This window comes from Myodes glareolus, chromosome X (genome assembly GCF_982192425.1).
Source record: "Myodes glareolus chromosome X, mMyoGla1.1, whole genome shotgun sequence".
Lineage (NCBI taxonomy): Eukaryota > Metazoa > Chordata > Mammalia > Rodentia > Cricetidae > Myodes > Myodes glareolus.
The window spans coordinates 143,222,604-143,242,291 of NC_142053.1; positions in this window are offsets into that span (position 1 = coordinate 143,222,604).

Here is a 19,688-nt window from a genome sequence, read left to right on the forward strand (position 1 = left end):
GGAACTTTTCCATCAGAGACACCATTTCCTCCTTGGACACAATCGCCTACATTGATAATTCTAAGGTGTAGAGCTTGTCTGTTAGAGATACCATATCCTCCTTGGACATAATCTTCATGGCATGTACTGTGCCTTCTTGTATGGAAATCCTGTCAATTAATCTATCATACCCTTTTGAGAAAGTCCGATTTTCTCATTCAATGGTTATAATCCTCTCAGCTAATGTTTCAGCACTTACAGTCATGGACTTGAGGTTACGAGTCATTTTGGTTGTCCCCTTCTCCAGAGCAGTGAAGCTCCCTTCTAAAGAAGCAATATCAGACTGTACCTTCTTGATATTTTGGTCAGTCGACCGAGTCATATCAGACAAAGATCTAGTCTCCTCCTTGAGAACTCCAAACTCTGATCTAGTCTCCTCCTTGAAAACTCCAAACTCTGATCTAGTCTCCTCTTTGAAAACTCCAAACTCTGATCTAGTCTCCTCCTTGAAAACTTCAAACTCTTTTTCAAGGAGGTTGGTGTCAGTCTGAATTGTCCTTAAGGTTTTAATCTCTGCCCTCAGCATTGTGGATTCAATCTGTAAGGACTGTATCATCCTTATAATATAGCCAAACACCAGAAAAGCGACAGATCCCAGAAATAACCAAGTAAGAGGATTATCAGAGACATCCTTCATAATATCCTCCATAGCACAATTAAAAAACCATTGAACTTTTGGATAGTAATATTTTCTGACATTTTCAATCAAAAGAAATTGTACTTGTATGTATGTATGTATGTATGTATGTATGTATGTATGTATGTATTTTCAACTGAAAAGAAAAATCTTACCTGTAATGACCGTTGCCTGCCAGTAGGTGGCAGGGGCGCACCTGAATCCACGTGGCAATGGCGTCAATCCAGGAAGTAAACTCTAAAATATATACACTCAAATCCAGAGGTTAAATTCACAGATTGTGTGCTTCGGCGCAGGTCAAGTGCTGGACTCAGCCGGGCAGCGGGGAAGACAGTGCCCGATAGGGGTAGCAGAAGCCAAAAAGTTCCTTCCCTGATCCACCTGAGGTTGGGGCCAGTCGGGAGCCAGTAGCGGTGTGCGGCTCTGGTTGCTTGGCCCATGCCACGAGGGGGGAAAGTCCCACACGTTCGGGCGCCAGATAATGGTGAATCAATCCCACACCAGTTAGGTTTTAAAGAGGTATTTATTTTGGGGCGGTAAAACTTACACACAAACCATCAGGAAAGGAGCCTAGTCGCTGGAGCAGGAGCTTGAAACAAGCGCCGGAACCAAAAGAGCCCGAGCTGAGACTTGAGGTTCTTTTTAAAAGAAAAATATACCACGCCCCAGTGGGCTGGTATTTTCAGCGGCTATTGGCTGAAGGAATAGAAGGTACTCCCGCAGCAGAAAGATCATACAACAAATGTTCATTTAGCTCACCTAACTAATACAATGGTTTAATGATCCTATTGGGGACCCAGATTGCTATTATTTACCATTTTTGGTTTATTCTTATGTTTCTTGCCTTGTTAAAAGATGACTGGATTGCTAATACATTATCTACTTTCTGATTAAATAAAGAAATAACGGTAAAAAAAATTATTCTCCTTTTGAAGTTTTTGTCTTTTTATTTGAAAAAAATAATTCTAAATAACCCCATTTATTTATTATTGGACAGAACTATCACAGATCCAAGTCTTTTTAAAAAGAATAATTTATTTGTATTTTATGTACATTGGTGTTTTGTCTGCATGTGTATGAGCATGCCCTGTAACAGGAGTTATAGATGTGAGGTAGGAACTGAATTGAATCTTGGTCCTCAGGAAGAGCAGCCAGTGCTCTTAACTGCAGAGTTATCTCTCCAGCTCTACAGATACAACTCTTGATTAAAAAATAATAATAAGTTAGAAAATTGAGCTTGATTTCTTTTTTTTTTTTAAACTTCCAGTAACTGCTAAAAAAAAGAAGTCAGGTTTAGAGAAGTTTTAGTAGGTAAAATATTTACTGTCAAAGTATGAGAACCTGAATCAAATTCCTATGACACATGTAAAACCAGAAATGATAGTTTACATCTGTCATACCAGTGTTCTTAGTTTGAGATGGGAGGCAGAGACAAGAGAATTCCTGGAAGCTTGAGGGCAAGCTAGTCTGGAGTACACAGTAGCAAAGAGACCTTGCTTTTAACAAGGTACAAAGTGAAAAACAGCATCCAAGATTATCTTCTGACTTCCATATGCCCATGCATATGCACACACATGCATATGCACAAATGCGTGCATGCACACACTCACACACACACAAGAAGACTATTTCTACAGATTGCACATACCTGAAAGATTAGAAAACAGTATGAAGAACTTTTACTGAAAATGTGAAATTGTGAGAGAAACAAGCCAAACACTGAGTGAAAAAAAGTGACACACGAGAATATCTAAATTGCTCTGTTTCAATTATATTAGTTTCATCCATAATCTTAAACTTTTCTGTAAAGAATTCAGAGTTCACATGAACCACTCAATCAATTTAATTAAGTTAAAGAAGAGCTAAAACCATCATTACACACTCTCTCAAAGCAAAAATTCTTTCAGTAATAGGTTGAACTTTGGGTATCACTGTGCAAAGTACAAAAAGAACGGTCTTTTTGGTAGAATGAAAGTAAGACTGCAAGTCTGAATTCACTATAATCTAAAAAAAATAAGATCCATAGACTCATTTTTTAAGAAAGGAAAAGAAAGACAAGAAGAGAAAAGAAGGTGAGGTAAGAGGAAAAAAATTATCACAAAAGGAAAGAAAGGACCCTTTCCCATCTCATATAATTATGAGGTCAGTATTTCATTGATACAAAACTCAACAAGGCCATTGTAAGAAAGAAAATTTAATGTATTTAAGTTTTATGGTATTCTAAATGAAACTTTAGTAGTCCAGGTAAATGATTATATTAAAAACATAACATCTCCACTCAACAGAGTTTATTCCAGGAATGTATGTTCAATTTAGCATTTTCAAATTAGTGAGTTAAATGTTACACTAAGAAGCTGGAGACATGATTCAGTGGTTTATGACTTGTACTGGTGGGGATCTGAGTGTGGTTGCCAGCACCCACATCAGGTAGCCCACAACTGCAACTCCAGCTCTAGAATGATTCAGACGTCTGCAGGAACACACATACATATATACATAACCATACATAAGCACACATGCATACATATAATTTACATTTTTTTAAATTTTTTAAATTTATTTATTTGTTTATAAAAATTTCCACTTCCTCCCCTTCTCCCCATACCCTTCCATTTCCCCCACTCCCTCTCCTCCTCCCACCCAACTTCCTCCCCTCCTTCCTCTCCAGTCCAAAGAGCAGTCAGGGTTTCCTGCCCTGTGGGAAGTTCAAGTTCCACCCCTCTCCCTCCAGGTCTAGGAGGGTGAGCATCCAAACAGACTAGGATCCCAGAAAGCTAGTACATGCAGACAAAAAAAAGACCCAGTGCCATTGACAATGGCTTCTCAGTCAGCCCCCATGTCAGTCACATTTAGAGACTCCGATTTGATCACAAGCTCGTTCAGTCCCAGTCCAGCTGGTCTTGGTGAGCTCTCATTTGATTAGTCCCCTTGTATCCGAGGGTGAACGCACCCCACACGGTTCTGATTTCCTTTTTCATGATCTCTCTCCTTCTGCTCCTCATTTGGACCCTGGGGGCTCAATCCAGTGCTCCGATGTGGGTCTACGTCTCTATCTCCATCTATCGTCAGATGAAGGTTCACTCTAGTTCTGCCTTTCTTGCTCATGTTCTCCCTCCTTCTGCTTCTCATTTGGACCTAGGGAGTTAAGTCCAGTGTTCCAATGTGTGTCTCTGTCTCTATCTCCATCCATCGCCTGATGAAGGATCTATGGTGATATACAAAATATTCATCAGTATGGTTATGGACCAGGGCCAGTTCAGGTACGCTCTTCTCTGCTGCCCAGGGAACAATCTGGGGACCTCTCCTTGGGCCTGGGAACCCCTCCAGAATCAAGACTCTTACAAACCCTAAAATGGCTCCCTTAGTTGAGATGTATACTTCCCTAGTCCCATATCCATCCTTCCTCCCCCCTCCCATTCCCTCAAGCCATTCCTAATCCTCCCCCTCTCCCTTCCCTCTAACCATCTCCCCTTACTTCCACCCCCAACCCCACCCCACCCCGAACCCAAGTTTGCCTGGCAATCTTGTCTACTACCAATATCCAAGAGGATAACTATAAGATTTTCTTCAGGTTCACCTTCTTATTTAGCTTCTCTAGGATCACGAATTATAGACTCAAAGACCTTTAACTATGGCTAGAATCCACTAATGAGTGAGCACATACCATATTCCTCTTTTTGGGTCTGGGTTACCTCACTCAGTAAAGCGTTTTCTATTTCCATCCATTTGCATGCAAAATTCAAGATGTCCTTGTTTTTTACCGCTGAGTAAAACTCTAATGTGTATATGTTCCACACTTTTTTTAACCATTCTTCTATTGAGGGGCACCTAGGTTGTTTCCAGGTTCTGGCTATTACAAATAGTGCTGCTATGAATATAGTTGAACAAATGCTTTTGTAGTATGATAGGGCATCTCTTGGGTATATTCCCAAGAGTGGAATTGCTGGGTCGTGAGGTAGGTTGACTCTCAGTTTCCTGAGAAACCCCCACACTGATTTCCATAGTGGCTGCACAAGTTTGCATTCCCACCAACAATGGATGAGAGTTCCCCTCTCTCCACATCCTCTCCAGCATAGGCTATCATTGGTGCTTTTGAGTTTGGCTATTCTGACAGGTGTAAGATGGTATCTCAAAGTTGTTTTGATTTGCATTTCCCTGATCGCTAAGGAGGTTGAGTGCCTTTTGTGCCATTCGAAGTTCATCTGTTGTGAATTCTCTATTCAGTTCAGTACCCCATTTTTTAATTGGGTTATTTAGAGTTTTAGTGTCTAGTTTCTTGAGTTCTTTGTATATTTTGGAGATCAGACCTTTGTCTGATGAGGGGTTGGTGAAGATCTTCTTAAGTGCCTTTTGACCATTCAAAGTTCATCTGTTGTGAATTCTCTGTTCAGTTCAGTACCCCATATTTTAATCGGGTTATTTAGAGTTTTAGTGTCTAGTTTCTTGAGTTCTTTGTATATTTTGGAGATCAGACCTTTGTCTGATGAGGGGTTGGTGAAGATCTTCTCCCAGTCCGAAGGTAGCCTTTTTGTTACACTGTGAAGAGAAACACTATAACTGAAATGGCATGGGAAGGGCATTTGGTACATCTATAAAAATCGAACTAAATGAATTTTGATTCATCTCTATTAAGGCCTCTTTCTGAACCAAAAAGGGACATATTCTTCAACCAATTAGATAGATTAGCTAATTAATAGGAAACTTCTACCAACTGTGACAGGCTTTCTTTTCCTCCTTTCTCCCTTCCTTCCTTTATTCCTGTCTTATTTTATAGCCCTGATTAGCCTGTATCTCACAGAGATTCACCTGCTCAGTACTGAGATTAAAGGCTTGCACCACCATACTTGGCAGGCCAATTTCATAAGTATATAAAATGTCCAAATAGTACATCTGTTCACAGGCATCATACAGTTGACATTAGAGAAGTCTGGATGATTTGGTAGTGAGCTGCCTCTTTTCTCCCCACAAGACATTTGTTAAATTTTATTCTGTATGAAATCAAGAGAAGGAGTAGAAACAGTTATTCAGAGATTAAAGAAACCTCATAAGGTAGGGTGTAAAAATTACACTTACTGTTTGGTACTATTATACCCAGGACTTGAAGGTCATGATCCAGAAAAAAAAATTGACTATATTGAAATGATCTCCAAACCATGGACAATTTAGCTGCACAAGACAAGATGGCACGAAGCCAAGCAGAGAGAAGTCAAATACACATGTGTGTCTTTAAAACTTCATCATCATAGAGACTTTTCAGTACTGCAAATAGAAATTAGGCTATTATATGTATTAGGCAAGGACTCTACAACTGATTTATACCTGCAGCCCAAAACACAAAATCTTGAGTCTGTCGTGCTTTCAGGTAAAAAAAAAATCTGAAATGAATTTGTTCTATGAGCAAGAGAACTCAGAGTTATAAATAAGCCCCCACAACCAGAAAAGAGAATCTCAAAGTATGTTAATCCTTGTTGAGGTGAGGGTTATCTGCCTCTGCTGTGTCTGTCTGCAGAAGAAAAGTAAAGTGTTTCTGGAAGGTGATAACCTCATTCAAAGTTCCTATGTTATAAAAACTTTGTCGTAATTTCAAAATGATTTTGTTCTATTAAAATGATAAAATGGAGCTAGGGTGAATAGTAGCTGCATGAGCACGAAGACTTGTGTTCAGTTCCCCACACCAATGTAAAAAACAAGGCATGCCAACACACACCTGAAACCCAAGCGCTGGGGAAATAGAGACAGGAAAATTCCCTCTAACTTGTTGGCCAGCCGGTCTAAGTAACCAGAAAGCTCTAGGATTGGTAAACCCTCTTTCAAATAAAAAAAAAGAAAAGAAAAGATGGAGAGTGATCAAAAAAGACATCCAACGTCAACCTCTAGACTACACACACAATGCACACATTCACAGGCACCTTCATACACATGTGCACACATCTACATACACAAGTCTTTCTCACACCAAAAAAGAAAATTATAATAATGAAATGGAAATTCTAGAAATAAAACAAAGTAAGCACTGTATATATACATATATGAAGATTGATGAAGTATAATCAAAGTTTAGTAGACTGGAAAACAATTAATCAAAAAATATATTCTAAGAAGTTGAAGAGATGGTTCAGTGGTTAAGAGTACCAGCTGCTCTTTCAGAGGACCCAGTTTCAGTTCCCAGTACCTACATGGCAGTATACAACTGTCTGTAAATCCAATTTGACATCCTGACACAGATATACAGGCAGGCAAAACACAAATGCACATAAAATAAAAAATAAATAAATCACGAAAATTGAAAAGTATTGTAAAGAAGGGGAGAAAAGGAAGGTGGAGGAAAAGAAAGGAGAGAAAGTGGAGGAAGAAGGAAGAGGAAAATTTAAAAATGGAGTGTATGAGACATGAACTATGGCAGAAATGTTTATTTTGAAGGTGTAACAACTTGAAGATATGATAAAACCAAAAAAAGAAAAGAAAAGAAAAATAAAGAAAGAAATCAAGCCACTGACTCAAGAAGTTCTACTCACTCAAGCACGATGAATGTAAAGGCATTTATAAAGAAGCACATTATTGTTAAATTGCTGAAGACAAAAAAGGGAACAATTGTGGTAGGGAGGGAGATTACCTTCAAAGAAAGAACAATGACAACTAACTTTCCAAGCGATACAATAAAAGCTAGAACATGGTGAAATGATATATTTAAAGTGCTGAGGCAAAATAAAATGTCAATTAACCTAGATTTCTATTTCTAGGAAAAATAACCTTTACAATAAGGATGAAATTAAAAACTAGAGCAATTGGACTGCTGAGATGCTTAGTCAAGTGTCTGTTATCCAACCACAAGGACTTGAGTTTTGATTCCTCAAACCTACATAAAAAGTCAGGTGTGAGAGGACTAGAGAGATGGCTTAGTGGTTAAGAATGCATGTACTTGGGGACTGGAAAGATGGCTCAGTGGTTAAGCCTGCTCTTCCAAAGGTCGTAAGTTCAATTCCCAGCAACTACATGGTGACTCACAACCATCTGAAATGAGATCTGATGCCCTCTTCTGTCCTGCAGACACACAGACAGAATATTGTATACGTAATAAAAAAAATAAATATTAAAAAAAAGAATGTATGGTCTTGCTGAGGATCCAAGCAAGTACACACACCTACACAAGTGCACTTGTATCTGCAGAATTCTCTCTCTCTCTCTCTCTCTCTCTCTCTCTCTCTCTCTCTCTCTCTCTCTCTTACACACACACACACACACACACACACACACACACACACACACAATTTAAAAGAAAAAGTAGTACAATTAAGCACCATCACTAAAATAGGCTTCAAGTTAGGAAATAATTATCTCTTAAAGGACAAAATGTTTGGTGGTTAGGGAGGGAAAGTGGATCTGATAGGATTTGAAAGAGTGGGAAGTGAAAACATTATATGAAATTCACAAAGAACTAATGTGCTTTTAAAATATATACAGAAAGCAGAGAAAGTAGGCAGGAACTAAAAGTGGTTATAACCTTCAAAGGGCTACCCTTGAAATCTTACTTCCTAAAGGCTCCACAGCCTTCAAAGAAGGGCCCAGCTAGACTAAAGAGAGGAGCTAATAAGAAGTTAGATTTGAGCAGTTGCACACTGAATAGTCTGCAGTGCTCTAGAACTCACTTCAGAGAAGGATTCTTAGGTTCTGTCTCACCTTAACCAGTAACCCAACCTAAGAAATTTGGGTCTTTAAAATTTTGACTTCTTTTTTTACATTTACTTATTTTTGTGAATGTGCATGTGTACGTCATTGTAAGTGTGTGGACAGATTATAAAAGTTGGTTCTCTCCTTTCACATGGGCTCCAGCGATTGAACTCATAATCAGAAGGCTTGGTAGCAAGCACCCTTACCCACTGAGTCATTTTACCAGTTGGAAATATGAGTATTTTTAAGAGTTTTATTTTTACTATTTTAGGGTGTGTGTGTGTGTGTGTGTGTGTGTGTGTGTGTGTGTGTGTGTGTGTGTGCATGCAGCTACCCATGCAGGTCAGAAGTAGAAACCAAATGTGGGTACTCCCCAAGAGAGCAGCAAGTGCTCTTTTTTTCTCCCCCCTCCCCCAGCAATAGAGAGGCAGCTTATTTTAGACCCTTGAAAAATGTGGTTTCATCCCAGAATGTTAAGAATGTTGATTGAACACAGAGCACAATTTTCATAACCTTGAACTCTGTTCTCCCAGCACCACCACCAATTGGCTAAGTAATCAGGAGGGTTCAGTCTTACATGCCATCTGGGTTTTACCCTTCCTTCTGCTACTTACATTTACCTATTTCTTTAAAAAGACTATATGTGGATTCATCTTCACAGTTTGCATCCTGTTTATTTTGAAGCTTATCAAGCATATGCCCTTGTATCCACAGGCAAGCCTGGTTGTTAGTCATTTTTACTCTAAACTTCTAGTTCAGTGGTGGGTAGCTTGCTACCAGAGTTTAAATGAAGAGTAGCTTTGGTAGGAGTAAATAGCAGGGGTCTGGTATTTTTGTTCATCTGTAGCTTAGACAGCACTTTTGAAAATGAAGTATTAAATTAAAAAAGAAAAAGATGTGGGAACATGGCTCAGAGGTAGAGTATTTACTTAGTCATGTGCTAGATTCTAACTCAACCCCACCCCAGTAGTGCCTTCCCACTCTCAGAGTAAAATAAACAAGATTTCCCTCTAGGATCCCAAAATAAGTAAAATTATTTGGGACAAGATGAAAGGCAAGTTGAGTAGGGAGAGAGTGTGGTTTACAACTTTCCGGGCAGCTTTTCAACTACCTACTATTTACTTGTAGCAAGTGCTCTTAAACGCTGAGCCATCTCTCCAGGCCAAAGAAATGTGCTGTAGTTAACCTGTGTTCATTCTGTGAATGGAACCTTCAGGAGAATAAATACATTCTTTATCACATAAACTATTTGCTGGAACCTCCATTTATGCCACAATGTTTCCAATAGAACAACTTTAACCTGTGAGGCCAATGATATCTGATAAGAATCTAGGAAGTTCTTCCAACTCATCAGAAGCCTCCTTTGAATGTCTGTACCCCTCCTACTGTGATACCAGCTACTGTCTAAGGACAAGTTCAGACTCATAAGGATAAATATGTGGAAGTATGTAAAGATATGAGAAAGCACAAATTAGGGCTTATTTTACATCCAAGATAGGTGTACAGGGTTTACAAAATTCCATGACACAAGCTACTTTTGCAACCTCAGTTGCTTCCATTTGTAGAGCTGTAAAGCAAGAGACTTTTGCAAGTCCTAACTTCAGCCTAGAAGAGGAAAGAAGACAAATCTTTCAATTTTAAACAGAATTCTCAACAATACATCTGGTGTTATCCATTAACACAACTCAATAATCCCAATTCAATCTCCCTCCTTGCATTTCAGAAGATGGAAACCTTGAGACAATATTTCTGAGACTCCCTTGCCAATGTGATCTCACTTCACAAAATGTGGATAAGAGAGTAGAAAGTATATTTTTTCTCTACTAGCAAGAGGAGACAAGTTGTCTTTCTGCAGATATGAGTTGTCGCAGAGCCCTGCTATACTCCTTTTGACACTAATCATCTTGAGACCTTAGTACACTCACACTAACAGCAAGAGTGGCTCTGGAATTTTTCTGACCTCTGCATGGCAGAAAATTATACCTGACTTCCTTGACTGTGGTATGCATGAAAGCAAGTGGTGATCCCTGACTCCATTCCCCTCCATTCTTTCTCATTTTCAGCAATGATGTTAAGCAGAAGTTGTGCCTTACAAGTTGTGTTGAAGATGATAGAGCTGGCAACTGTCTGGGTATGTACAAAGGAACATTGCTTGTCAAAATTCAGTATTTGAAATATGTTCTTAAGTGATAAAGATAGGAACTGTATCTAAAATATTATATTTTGGATCTAATTATTCCAGTAGTTCAGTCTACCCAGAATAGTACAGGCAACTGGTCTTATCAATAGTATCTAAGCATCTTAAAAGACTGTAGCTACACTTTACCCAGAGTGGCATCTGCATGGCAAATTAATTTAAGGATCTGATTTGACCTTCTTTTTTAGGCTGAGGGTATCTGGGTCCTCCTAGAAAGCAAAACCCTTTTTTCAGTAGTACACTGTGAAAGGAAAAGGTAAGGAGCAAAGTGGAGCTTGTCCTTGTTTTCCCTATAAAGTCATAAACAACATGATATTGAACAATTTTTTCTTCTTTGTTACTTTACTCCTAATAAAGTCCCATGCAAAAAAATGGTATAAGAGAGGCAAAAGACAGATGAAAAGTCAAATGGAGTGGGATTTACGCCCATCTTATGAAACAATGCCTTGAACATCAGTCTTAGCCTCCCAAAACAGATCTGCTGAGGGAATTCAGTAGTGAGATTCAGAGTTCACCAGTCTCATGACTTACCCCTCCCTTCCTCTTCAAATTTTCATACATGTATGTTTAGGAAACCATATGTATGTATGTGCTAGGAAACCACAGCTGCTAAATCATAGGTTTTCTTGAATCTTGTTGTTATTCAAACTGTAAATGAGCAAAAATAGCATTACCTGAGAGTTTGTTATAAATGTTAAAAATATGGGTCCACCACAAAACCACCAAATCAGAATCTAATTTAACAAGGTCCCAATGCAGCTGTCATTGAGCATTCAAGTCCAAGATGTACTCTTTTCCAGTGATTGTATGAGAAGACAGCGGTCAAATTGAAAACAGAATGAGATTTGGAGTCGAGCATTCAGGTTTCAGTGTTATTTCTGCCTCTTATTTTCTGTACAAAATTAAGAAAGTTGCCCTGATCCTTACATTAAGTGGAATTTTCTAGTGATTGAAGAATGGTAGAAGTCGGTGTTTGGTGTTTTGAACCCAAATTGCCACCCTTAAGTTGTGATATTCAGCTGCTTTGTTTGAGTTGCTTTACATGTGTTGCTTTTAGTTGCCTTATCTATAAGGCAGAGTACAAAAATGAAAAACACTAATAATTTTGAGCTAATCGATACAAATTACATAGTATTATAGTTGGCATGACCTAAGTCCACACCAAGTTTTATACTCTGACTTTATATAGAATTTTTCAAGAACAAAGAGAGATAGCAGAAACAAGGCCTCCTGGGGGACTGGATACAATCTTTCATTTTCAAAGTTTATTATGGTACATACACAGTTCAACAATGGTTACAATTACCCAAAGACTAGAGCCATTAATATGAGCCACCATATAGCCACATGACTGACTTCATGATACTATTTTGAAATTCTTTTTTTAAAGTTTTTTTCTTGATTTTTATTAAGCTCTGCATTTTTCTCTGCTCCCCTCTCTACCTCTCCCCTCCCCTTCAGTCCTCCCCTAAGGTCCCCATACTCCCAATTTACTCAGGAGATCTTGTCTTTTTCTACTTCCCTTGTAGATTACATCTATGTAAGTCTCTCTTAGTGTCCTCACTGTTGTCTAAGTTCTCTGGGATTGCAGGCTGGTTTTCTTTGCTTTATGTTTAAAAACCACCTATGAGTGAGTACATGTGATAATTGTCTTTCTGTGTCTCAAAATAATGTTTTCTAGCTCCATCTATTTTCCTGTAAAATTCAAGATATTGTTGTTTTCCTGCTGTGTAGTACTCCATTGTGTAAATGTACCACATTCTCCTTATCTATTTTTTGGCCTAAGGGCATTTAGGTTGTTTCCAAGTTCTGTCTATGACAAACAAAGCTGCTATAAACATGGTTGAGCACATGTCCTTGTGGCACAATTGAGCATCCTTTGGATATATACCCAAAAGTGGTGTTACTGGGTCTTGAGGTAGGTTGTTTCTTAATTTTCTAGAAATCACCACACTGACATCCAAAGGGGATGTACCAGCTTGCATTCCCACCAGCAATGCAGGAGTGTTCCATTTTCCCCACAACCTCCCTAGCATAAGTTGTCATCAGTGTTTTCGAACTTGACCATTCTTATAAGTGTAAGATGGAATCTCAGCCTTATTTTGATTTGCATTTCTATGATGACTAAGGATGTTGAACATTTCCTTAAGTGTCTTTCAGCCATTTTAGATTCATCTGTTGAGAGAGCTCTGTTTAGGTATGTACTCCATTTTTTATTGGATTATGTGTGGGTTTTTTTTTTGATGACTAATTTCTTGAGTTCTTTGTATATTTTGGAGATCAGACTGAAAGAGTTCAACCCTAGTCTCCAATTTAAGATGTTTTTATGATCAACAAGGGGACAAAACAGGATATCTGTGAGCCTTGAGACAAGCTGCACTTGCCAAGGGGGCAAAAGAGGATATCTGTGGGCAGCAGGAGCAGTCTTGAGAAAACCACCCAGTCTTTTGTGTATTGAAACCAAGAGGGCAGAAACTGGCTCAAACTGGCTTAAACTAGACTGGTTTTTGTCCTGATGTTGACCCACCCCATATGTTAATTTGAACTGACCAATAGTGGTGCTGTTGCTAGGCTTCCCTGAATGTAACGCTGAGACCCTATAAATGCTTGCTGGAAAATTACATGGGGGGCTCAGTCTCACGGGAGTACAGGGAGTACTGAGTCACCCGTTGGCACCTTTGACAATAAAGAATCCTCTAGCTGTTTGAATCCATTGCCATGGCTTATTGAGTCTGGGGGATCCTTCCTGAACCCTAGAAATTAGGGTCTTTTAAGACCTCTGTCTGATGTGGGGTTAGTAAAGATCTTTTCCCATTCTGTAGTCTGTCATTATGTCTTGTTGACCATATTCTTTGCTTTACACAAACTTTTCAGTTTCATGAGGTCCCATTTATTGTTTCTCTCAGTGTTTGTGCTGCTGGGGTTATATTTAGGAAGTGGTCTTCTGTGTCAATGTGGCTGACTTTATGTTGAGGTCTTTGATCCATTTGGACTTGAGTTTTGTGCATGGTGATAGATACGGGTCTATTTTCATTCTTGTACATGTAGATATACAGTTATGCCAGCACCATTTGTTAAATATGCTTTCTTTTTTTTCCATTTGATATTTTTTGCTTCTTTGTCAAAAATCAGGTGTTAAAAGGTATGTGGATTAATATCCAGGTCTTCTATTCAGTTCTATTGGTCCTCCTGTTTGTTCTTATGCCAATACTAGGCTGTTTTTAGTACTGTAGTTCTATAGTAGAGTTTGAAGTCAGGGATTGTGATGCCTCCAGACATTCTTTTATTGTACAGGATTGTTTTGGCTATCCTGAGTTTTTTCTTTTCCATATAAAGTTGAGTATCATTCTTTTGGGGTCTATGAAGAATTTTTCTGGGATTTTGATGGGTATTGCATTGAATCTGAAGATTGTTTTGGGTAAGATTGCTATTTTTACTATGTTCTTCTTAGCCAAGAGCATGAGAGATCTTTCCACTTTCTGATGTCTTCTTCAAATTCTTTCTTCAAAGATTTAAAGTTCTTGTCATACAAGTCTTCCTCTTGTTTGGTTAGAGTTACTCTGAGATATTTTATGTTATTTGTGGCTATTGTGAATGGTGTTGTTTCTCTGATTTCTTCCCGAGCCCTTTTATCATCTCTTTACAGGAGGGTAACTGATTTTTTGAGTTAATTTTGTATCCTGCTACATTACTGAAAGTGTTTATGAGTTGTAGAAGTTCTTTGGTAGAATTCTTGGGGTGACTTATGTAAACTATCATATCATAAGCAAACAGTAAGAGTTCGAATTCTTGTTTTCTGATTTGGATCCTCTTGATCTCCTTTTGGTGTCTTATTACTCTAGCTAGGACCTCAAGAACTATATTGAATAGATATGGAGAGAGTGTCTTGTTTCTGATTTTAGTGGGATCTCTAGGAGTTTCTCTCCATTTAGTTTGATGTTGGCTGTTGACTTACTGTATATTGCCTTTATTATGTTTAGATATATTCCTTGTATCCCTGCTTTCTCCAAGACCTTTATTATGAAAGGATGTTGCATTTTGTCAAAAGTTTTTGGGCATCTAATGAAATGATCATGTGGTTTTCATTTTTCAGTTTATTTATATGGTGGATTACATTGACAGATTTTCATATGTTGAACCATTTCTGCATCTCTGGGATGAAGCTGACTTGATCGTGGTGGATGATGGTTCTAATGTGTTCTTGGATTCTATTTACCAGTATTTTATTTAGTATTTTTGCATCAATGTTCACAAGTGAGATTGGTCTGTAATTCTTTTTCTTAGTAATGTCTTTCTGTGGCTTGTGTATCAGGGTAATTAATTGTAGCCTCATAAAAAAGATTTGGCAATGTTCCTTCTGTTTCTATTGTGTGAAATAATTTGATGAGTATTGTTATTAGTTCTTCTTTGAAAGTCTTGTAGAATTCTGAGCTGAAATTATCTAGTCCTGGGCTTGTTTTGGTTGGGAGACTGTTGATGACCATTTCTATTTCTTCAGCAGTTATGTCTGTTTAATTTGCTTATCTGGTCTTGATTTAATTTTAGTAAGTGATATTTATCCAGAAAGTTGTCCATTTCCTTTAAGTTTTCCAGTTTTGTGGTGTACAGGTTTTCAAAATATGACCTGTTGAGTCTCTGTATTTCCTCCACGTGTGTTGTTATGCCCCCCTTTTTCATTTCTGATTTTGTTAATTTGGATATCCTCTCTCTACCTTTTGGTTAGCCTTGTCTATTTGTTGATTTTCTCGAAGAACCAACTCTTTGCCTCATTGATTCTTTGTATTGTTTTCTTTATTTCTATTTTGTTGATTTCAGCTCCCAATTTGATTATTTCCTGCCACGTTATTCTCTTGAGTGAATTTGCTTCTTTTGTTCTAAAGTTTTCAAATGTTCTGATAATTCACTAGTGTGGGATTTTTCTAACTTCTTTATGTACACATTTTGTGCTATGAACTTTCTTCTTAACACTGCCTTCATTGTTTCCCATAAATTTGGTTTGTTGTTTGGTTATTCTCAATGAATTTTAGGAAATCTTTAATTTCTTCCTCTGTTTCTTCCATGATCCATTGATGATTCAGGTGAGCATTATTTACTTTCCATGTGTTTGTGGGTTTTCTGGAATTAGTATTGCTGTTGACTTATAGCTTTAAATCATGGTGATCTGATAATGTACATTGGGTTATTCTAATTATTTTGTATTTGTTGAGGTTTGTTTTGTACTGAGTATGTGGTCAATTTTTGAGAAGGTTCCATGAGGTGCTGAGAAGAAGGTATATTATTTCCTGTTTGGATGGAATATTCTATAGATGTCTGTTAAGTCCATCTGAGTCATAATATCTGTAAGTTCTCTTCTTTTCTGTTCATTTTTGTCTCACTGACCTGTCCAGTGTTGAGAGGGGAGTGTTGAAATCTCCCCCTCTTAGTGTGTGATGTTTGATGTATGATTTAAGCTTCCGAAGTGTTTCTTTTACATGTGAAGGTACTCTTGTATTTGGGGCATAGATGTTCAGTATTGAGATTTCCTCTTGAATGTATTTTTTCCTGTGACTAATATGAAATGACCTTCTTTGTCTCTTTTGACTGATTTTAGCTTGAAGTCTATTTTGTTAGATATAGGATAGCTACAACAGCTTTTTTCTTAGATCAATTTGATTGATATATTTTTTCCCAAACCTTTACTCTGAAATGATGTTTTGTCTTTGAGACTGAGATGTGTTTCTAGTATGCAGAAGAAGGATGGATTCTGTTTTTGTATCCAATCTGTTAGACGATGCCTTTTTATAGGTGAGCTGAGTTCATTTACATAAAGGGATATTAATAAACATTGATAACTGTCTCCTGTTAACTTAGTTTTTATCGCTGGTGATGTTAATTTGTGCATTTTTCCCTTCTTTGGGATTTGCTTTTATGAGACCTTCAGTTGTCTGTGTTTTTCTTGGTGTAGCCAACTTCCTTGGGTTGAAGTTTTCTTCTAGTATTTTGTGTAGGTCTGGGTTTGTGGCTAGGTATTAGTGAAATCTAGTTTTGTAATGGAATATCTTGTTTTGTCCTTCTATGGTGATTGAGAATTTTGCTGGGTATAGTATTCTGGGCTGGCATTCGTGCTCTCTTAATGTCTGCATAATACTTGACCATGACCTTCTGGCTTTCATTTTGTCCAAAGAGAAGTCAGGTGTAATTCTGATAGGTCTACCTTTATATGTTACTTGGCCTTTTTCTTTTGCAACTCTTAATATTCTTTCTTTACTCTGCATGTTTAATGTTTTGATTATTATGTGGAGAGAGGACTTTTATATTTTTGATCCAGTCTATTTGGTGTTCTGTAAGCTTCTTGTCTCTTTATAGGCATATCTTTCTTTAGGTTGGGAACATTTTCTTCTATGATTTTGTTAAATATATTTTCTGTCCTTTTGAGTTGAACTTCTTCTTCTTCTATACCTATTACTCTTAGATTTGGCCTTTTTGTGGTGTCTCATATTTCCTGGATATTTTGTGTTAAGTTTTTGTTAAATTTAATGGTTTTTGACTGATGAGTCTGTTTTCTCTATTGTATCTTCAGTTCTTGAAAATTGATCTTTCATCTCTTGTATTCTGCTCTTCCTGCTTGCATTTGTTGTTCCTGATCATTTTCTCATGATTTCTGTTTCTATAATTCCCTCAGCTTGCTTTTTCTGTAATGTCTCTATTTCAGTGTTCAAGACTTGAATAGTTTCTTTCATATGTTTGATTGCTTTTTCTTGGTTTTCCTTAAGGGATTTGCTGATGTGTTCCAATTTGTTGTTTGTCTTTTCCTCCATTTCTTTAAGGGAATTTCTCATTTCCTCTTGAAGACTTTCAAACTGTTCCCTGACATTATTTTTTAAAGTCATTTTCTTCTTCTTCATCTATATTTGTTTGTTCAAGTCTTGCTGTCATAGGGTCTTTAGGATTTACTGGTGTCACGTTGTCCTTTGTGGTGTTGCATGTGTTCTTACCTTTTCTACTCATCTATCCCTCTTGTAGGTATTGTTGGGACTGTCTGACATTCTGTTGAATAATCTTTAGGTGCCAAAGAATTCAAAGCTCAGATGGTTGTTCCTCATGGTATATACAATCAGTGCCACAGTTCTAGTTGGTGTGGGACAATTGTCTATATTCTGTCAATTATGTTTTAAATAAATGCTGATTAGCCAGTAGCCAGACAGGAAGTATAGGTGGGACAACAAGACAGAAAATAGAGGCAGATCTATGAGAACAGGAGAATTCTGGGAATGAGGAAGCCCATTGCTCCCCAGACCCTGTCCAGACACCAAAGAAGGAAGATGTGACCTGCCCCACTGAAAAAGGTACTGTGTCATGTGGCTAACATATACTAGAATAATTGACAGAGGAGGGTTATCTGTCTATGTGTTACTTTTATTGGTTAATAAAGAAACTGCCTTGGCCCTTTGATAGGAGAAAATTAGATAGGTGGAATAAACAGTACAGAATGCTGGGAGAAAGAAAGCAGAGGCAGACAGACGCCATGACTCTCCTTTCCAAGACAGCTGCAGGTTAGAATCCTCCTGGTAAGCCATCACCTCGTGGTGCTACACAGATTATTAGAAATGGGTTAGATCAATATGTAAGAGTTAGCCAATAAGAGGCTACAGATAATGGGCCAAGCAGTGTTTAAATGAATACAGTTTCCGTGTAATTATTTCAGGGGTAAGCTAGCCGGGATCTGGGCTGGAACACAGCCTGCTGTTCCTTATTACTACAAATAAAGGGTTAATAAATGTTAAAAGAGCTAATATGAAGCCTGAACTAATGGGCAAATCCATTTATTCCTAATGTAGAGTCTCTGTGTGATTTTCTTTGGGTCATAACAACTGTGGGAACTGGAGAGAGGACAGAAACCAGGCAGGACAGAAAACCCCACTCAACAGAATGGTACCCATGTGGACAACTGCATCCACATAAAGCCTGACAGAGCTTGGGAAATGATTCTAGACAGAAAAGAATAGAGCTGGTCCCGGAAGAAAGCATAGTCCCTCCCCAATCAGCTTCTGCGGCAGGGTCTTCAGTGTTCCATGGAACCCCTCCCTGCCCCCACTGCTGTCACCCTTTTGTCTCCTGGATCCTGCAAATACCAGATATCCCTGCTGCAGTGCTGAGGAGTCCTATCCAGAGAGTGCTGAGGAGTCCTATCCAGAGAATGTTGAGGAGTTTCATCCAGAGAGGAGGAGATGGGCAGGCACCAATGCAAGAATTCCTTCAACAACCTGAAAGGCAGCATGACATCTCCAGAATCCAGGGATCACGAAACAAGAAGAATTGAACACCCTACTACAGAAGAAATAGAAGAAATCGACTCTAAGCAGATCTTTATGAAAATAATAGAGGAACTTAAACAGGAGGTGAAAATCTGCCGTAAAGAAATGGAAGATAAGTATAAAAAAAGATTGAGGAAATAAGTAAAGAAATGGAAGAGAAATATACCAAAAAGTTTGAAGAAATGAGTAAATCCGTAAATGAAATCATGGGAAACCAAGAAAAAACAATCAAACAGGTAATGGAAACAGTTCAAGATTTGAAAACTGAAATGGAGTCAATGAAGAAATCAAAAATCGAGGGCCGGCTGGCTATGGAAAATCTAGGTAAACAAACAGAGACTTCAGAAACAAGCATAACCAACAGAATACAAGAGATAGAAGAAAGAATCTCAGACTCTGAAGACACCATAGAGAAATCAAACGCTCTGACCAAAAAAAACAGCAAATACAAAAAATTCTCATCACACAACATTCAGGAAATGTGGGACACAATAAAAAAAACCAAATCTAAGAATAATAGGGGTAGAAGAAGGAGAAGAATTGCAGATCAAAGGTCCAGAAAATATATTCAAAAAAATTATAGAAGAAAACTTTCCCAACCTAAAGAACGATATTCCTATGAAGGTTTAAGAAGCATACAGAACACCGAATAGACTGGATCAAAAAAAACACATCCCCTTGCCATATAATAATCAAAACACAAAACATTCAGATTAAAGAAAGAATATTAAGAGCTGCAATGGGAAAAGATCAAGTAATTTATAAAGGTAAACCTATCAGACTTACACAAGACTTCTCTATGGAAACCATGAAAGCCAGAAGGTCCTGGATAGAGGTACTGCAGAAACTAAGG